Raw genomic sequence first — 6275 nt, 5'->3', positions numbered from 1 at the left:
AGCTGAAATATTTTTTTTTTAAAGCATCTCTTCCTAATGATCCGTGAAACACAGATGCAACACGGAAGGCATCCGTGGTTTTCACGGACCCATAGAATATAATGGGTGTGATGGGTCCGTGAACATGGAATAGAGCATGCATCCGTGCAAAAAAAAACGGACCCACGGACCGTGCTAAAACACTGATGTGCGAATAATTATTAATTAATAAAATTTATTAAAATTGAAAGGGGACGTGTGCAGAAGGAAGTAAATTTAATGAACGTTGGGAAAGCAAATACATGTTTGTGCTTCAAGGAGAAAAAAAACGGTATTAGTGTTGAGCGAAGCGAGCTTCGGGTGCTTCATCCGAAGTCGCTTAGTTCAAAACTTTTGAATACTACTGAACGGAGATCCGTCTCCGTACAGTATTAGAAAGCATGAGATGAGATTAAGTAAATTATTTGCAAAGTCGCGCGTGACTTTGTTGAATAACTTTGGTAGTTGATTTTTAAAGTGGAAAACCACTTTAAAATTTGAAACTGAATTCGGCTTCAGTTCCGAGGTACTAGTCGGAACCAAAGCAGAGTTCGGTGTCAACTTTTTATATTGGTTGTGTGAATGTGCCCTAAGGAAGTGGCTTGACGGAAAGTAGAAAACCCCTTTAAGCATTCAGACTAGCAGTAGCTAATTTGTGGTACTAGGTTAAAAAAGCAAAGCATGACCGTTGTCTAAAGGCAGATTTAAAATATATAACATACATGTTATTACTTAAAAAATGGTTTATTAAAGCTAAAGCGCTTTTACTTATACAGCTCCAAATAAAATAATCAATAGCTGTGGCATAAAGTCACGGAAAACACAGCTCAATCAATAGTGACCTCTCCTTCCAGAAATAAAAACACACAACTTAAAAAGCACTTCTGAACAAAAAGAGAGGAAAAAAAAAAATCACTTCTAAGGGTTATATTCTTTTAAGAGAACAAGCCACTTAATTTTCTTCTACTTTTGGAAGATCTCAAACTACATATAGAAGTATTTACATGTCCCTGAGAAATAATATACAGACATAAAATAGGTTTTACAAATCCATTCTTTACACGGTTTTACATAGAAATTGCTCTTTCACCTTAACATATAAACAAAAGCAGGTGAGTATTAAAAAACAAGTCCAAGCTATGTACAAGTAGAGGCGATAGCAGTAAAAAGACAGAGAAACATGTAAAATGGTATAAAGGCGCATTCCCACTCTTAGGGTTCCATAACTCCCAATTATTTCAGTAGAGCGGTGGCCATATATTTGCTGCCCTCTCTCTGCTAAATTTGTAATTTCAGGACATCAGTGGGGTCCCAGCTAGGGACTTACACTAATGTGACTAATAAGAATCAGACATGTCAGAAGATCCTATTTTTGGGATGACTCAAAACTAAGACTTGAGGCAATCTAAACATAAACCTGCTCGACTCTAGATACTGGCACCTCTAACAAGTTAAATATAACATTTACAATATTCTGAGGTAATTGATGACATCAGTACATATACTGAGTCATTCTGTCATTTTCAGACAACTGCAAAACTAAATGCCCTTCGTAATAAGAGAGAAAGTGTGCTGGGTATATGATAGTCTTTCACCACCAATACCTATGAATGAATGTGAGACCAGTACAGTATACAGAGACAATTCCTTTTTGGATCAAGTTGTGCGTCTTTATGTAAATTTTTAAATCCTCTATATGAATGCGCTAGATTTATATACTACTGCGGCCACTTGCAGAGGCTAAACAATGGGGGCTTGCTTTTAGGATACATAAAAATTTATACAAATCTGCTAATAGTAGACAATCTAACATGAAAAGGTTGGATTGTAAGCATATAAAGAATCTTTTCCTTTCAGACTGGTAAAGTAAGTAGCAAAAAACAAAACAAAAAAAACTGAACGGTTTCCTGTTCCAGATGGGTATATATGAACTAAAGAGCTTCCAACACAGGTTTCCATACTGGAGGTCTGCAGGACCACATGTGTAGACACATGTCCTACTGCTGTACGCTTTATATTAGGGGAGTTCTTAAAATTGATAACCCCAAATTAGCTCCTGGGGACACGGGTGTACACTGATCTTATAGGGTTCCTTGCCCTAAATGGTTTCCCAGTAGGCGTGTGTCAATCACTCCCAGGCAACAAAAAATGCAACGCCCCAGTTTACTTTTTTAAAATTAGGCATAAAAGAAATTGTGATAAAAAAAGTCATCCTCCACCTCACCCACTTTATCCAACTTCGGAAAAAGTTGGATAAAGTGGGCGAGGTGGAGGATGACTTTTTAAATGTCGGAAAAAGTGGAATAGGAGCTTCATAAATATCACACTTATTCTGAATACCATATTTCTCAATGTATGTATACCTGACAACTGGTAAAAATACACTGATAAATCTGCTTCCCTTCTATTACAAAGCTGACTGCCTGCAGCCAACACTAGGGGGAGCTCAGTACATAGGAATTACTGTAATTATTTAATGGATTGGAAGCTAAAATAGTCTCTTTGCATTGCTCTCCCCCTAATGGCTGCTTCATAAAAAATTTTTTTTGCTGGGAAAAGAAGTCCAGTGCCAGACCACCCCGTAGCAGTTGCATGGTCTGCCTCCATTACAGGTATGCTACTGATTGGGGACATGTGCAATTAAAGCTGAATAATCCTTTTAAATGGTGAAAAAACACAAATTTGTTTGCTTGTTGTAATTCTGCTCTTCACTCTCATCATACTTTGTCATGCAGTTCAATTTCTTTTCAGCCTGCACACTATATCAGCTAAATAATGCACTTTGATCCTTGTGATCCTCCCAAACTTTATTCCTCACCCATCCATTAACTATTATTGAACATATTCCAGAAGAATATTATTCTGGATTATGTTTGTCGAAGAGAGTGGGTGAGTAAGTGATGTGAAAGATCCATAAAAGAAAAGTAAAGCAAAATTAGTTGTCAACACCAGTCAACTTCTCCTGACTTGAGCATTGGAGCAGTTCATGCTCCGATGCTCTCCTTTGTGCTGCGCTAAATCACGCAGGGCAAAGGCTCTTTTGTTTACAGTAACACACTGCTGGGAGAAGGCTTCCGTTCGGCAGTGTGTTCGGTGACCTCACCGGCTCTGATGGGCGGGCTTAAGCGCTGCCCTAGCCATTTTACTGGCTAGAGCAGCGCTAAAGCCCGCCCATCAGTGCCGGTGACGTCACCAGGCTCCCTATGCAGCCGGAAGAAGAGGCTTCAGCGCTCCTGCAAGGAACACGGTACCTCACCGAGTCTAGGAAAACAACACTACCGGCGAAGAATTTCCTATAAGAAACATGTGGAAAAGGTAGGACATGGATGTATGTTATGTGTGTGTCTGTCTTGTACTAATGGAACAAAGTCCTCAATCCCGGACAACCCCTTTAAGTTTAAAATGGAGTTACAAGCTACATCATATTCTGACAATAACTGACTTGCTTTGAGAAGGTAAGAATATGGATGAAAATCGAGATGATACAGCACACAACCTTTAAGTGGCACAGTACTTTGGGAAAACTTCAGTCTCCTGCATTGAGGACAGACTGCTATTAGAGTGCTTCTCTCTCCTCATTCTAGAGATCGGCAGGCATCTTAGTGCTCGGACGCCCACTGATCCAAACTTTCTATGTCGTTATGACACTTTGCCCAAAGTACGGTGTCACTTCAATATTACAAGAAATGGGCTAAATAAGGAAAAAATGTAACAAATGTAAACTGTCCTGTTTTCATGTTTATAAAAATGGAGGCAGAAAATCTGTAAGCAATGTCCTAACACCCCAAGCACAGACCTGGCTGTGCTGGGCGTCAGCTGCAAATCACAAAGGTACTGTAGGCCTATTAGAATTACTGTAGGATACTAAGAAAGTGATCCACAGCTTTTGCTATATAATTAATCATGGCTATTTGGATTTTTTTTTCTCATATAAGTAGAATTTTTTTTTTTTTTGTTGCTTACTCATTAAAGGGTTGTCCTGCAAAATAAATGGATAAGGGGCAGTATGGGTTAAAAAATAAAGCAATTCTCACCTCACTTATCCCCACCGATGCTGCTCTCCTCTTGGCTCTGCGTCCTGGTCCAGTTTTGACACACATAAAATGCTATCCCGGCTAATCACTAGCTGCGGCAGGTCACTGCTGTGTGATAAGAAGCTGCTGCTGTTCCGAAGTGTACCAGGTCCCTGATGGTCTCCACTAACAGGACCATGTAGGAAATGCCCTCTCAGCTAATCACCAGCTGAGGCTGCTAATTGGTTGAGCGGACATTTCCATCAATTTCCTGTGTTTCGAGATTAGACTTGAAAGTGGGGACTCGGTAAGCATTGGGACAACTGCAGTGGGGGAACAGTGAGGTATTACTTCTCTTATTGCATAGTGCCGCTTTCCTAAAAAGTTTTATCCTGCTGGACAACGCCTAAAAAAGTCACTACGCAATATGAATTTTATTGACCATTGGTCATTTAGCACATGTAGTAGTTATAATAATGGATGTTTTCATTCGGAGTTCCATGGCTACGTCCGGGGTCATGTGTGTATCATATATTTTAAGAACAATCAGCATATTTACTAAAGCTACATTTACGTGGTGTATTTTTTCACACCACCCAAAGATAAGTGGTTTAAAAAATTGCCACATGGTCAGTGAATGGGGCCACGTGCAGTCCTCTGCTTAGTGGGTGGCTGGAAGTGCCTTTATGGAAGGAAAAAACTTTAAAGGCACTGAAGTGCTAAAATACATCAGCCCCTTCATATTTAGGTTTATGGGGGCCTCACCAGTTAGATCTTCACTCATAAGCAAGCAATGGCAAATTAATAAAGTAATGTAGTAACAGCAGAAGGTTCTAATTAAATAGAATAAATCAGACAAAAACAAGTTTAAAAACTATAACAATCATTTTTTTGTATGTATTATTGATTGTTTTCATTGTAATTGTAAGGAAATGCACTATTTGTATTGATATATTAGGCTAGTTTATGCCACATTAGGGCATTAACAATATAATGTACACCTTTAACATGCCCAAAGACTTCCATCAACTAGACATATGTCATCCAAATATGGTTTTGGATACAACAGTATGAAAATAAGAAAAAAAAAATACATATTAGGGAAGATTTATCAAAACTGGTGTAAAGGAAAACTGGCTTAGCTGCCCATAGCAGTTAATCAGCTTGTATTTTCAGATATCCTTTGGAAAATGAAAGGATGAAGCCGATAGGTTGTTATGGGCAACTAAACCAGTTTTCCTTTACACCAGTTTTAATAAATCTCCCCCATAGTATACATAGAATTAGAATATCTTTTTTATGTTAACAATTGGAGTCCAAGGCAGACATGTATAGGGATACAGGCATATGGTTAAGTAGCACTTTTGAAAACACGTACTAAGTATGTCTTTAATGTAAAATAATGCTTTCTATATATCTTATTGTGTTATAATTTTACATATATCTGTCCCTTGACCTAGCCATAACAGCTTGATTGAAAGCATCCATTGCTGAGCTGCACTCGGGGAACTGGAAAAATCTGCACAAAAAATAGCTGTTACAAAGTCACTATTCTCATTTCACAATTCGTTTTATGTCATTAATATATAAGTTTAGACCCGCTTTCGAGTGATAACTTGCAGTTGATAATTTATAAAGCTAAAAGAAAAGTCAAACCAAACCCTTACGCTGGGTACAGTGTATAGAGACAATTAACAACTAGCAATAGGTTGTAAATGGCAAAAAAATGTGCACAGTTCTCCGACTAGTCTACTAGTCTTTAAAAAATGCTATAACACCAATTCATTGCCTAGATTTTTGGGATTTGCATCCTTTAACCAGGCATATGTTGTGTGGCCTTGAGGTTTACATTGTACTCTTACAACAGGGGTAAGTCTTTCACACGCAGAATTCACAACTCTTTATGCGAGGTCACCTTACTGGTCCTTTAGCTCTTGTTTTCCGACTGTAGGTGTGTAACACTTTGAATGTGCATTTACAAAAGGCACAGTGGTAACTAGCAACACACTTTTAAAGGGGTTAAATTCAAATAGAAAAAAAGGCTGCCCCATCCTTTCATAAACAGTGCTAACTCTCCTCCTTGGGTTGGATCTAATATTGCAACTCAGCCCCATTTAAGCAAATAACTGACACAGCCCATAGACAATTTTTTTAAAACCCAAACCTTTGTTTTAATCCCAGGAAACGTCTTTAGGCCTAATTTAGATGGCAATAATTTCTGTCCATGTGCTATGCTATCCTGGC

Source organism: Bufo bufo, chromosome 2, assembly GCF_905171765.1.
Source record: "Bufo bufo chromosome 2, aBufBuf1.1, whole genome shotgun sequence".
Classification (NCBI taxonomy): Eukaryota; Metazoa; Chordata; class Amphibia; order Anura; family Bufonidae; genus Bufo; species Bufo bufo.
The sequence above is the reverse complement of the archived record's forward strand: the minus strand, read 5'-3'. Positions refer to the sequence as shown.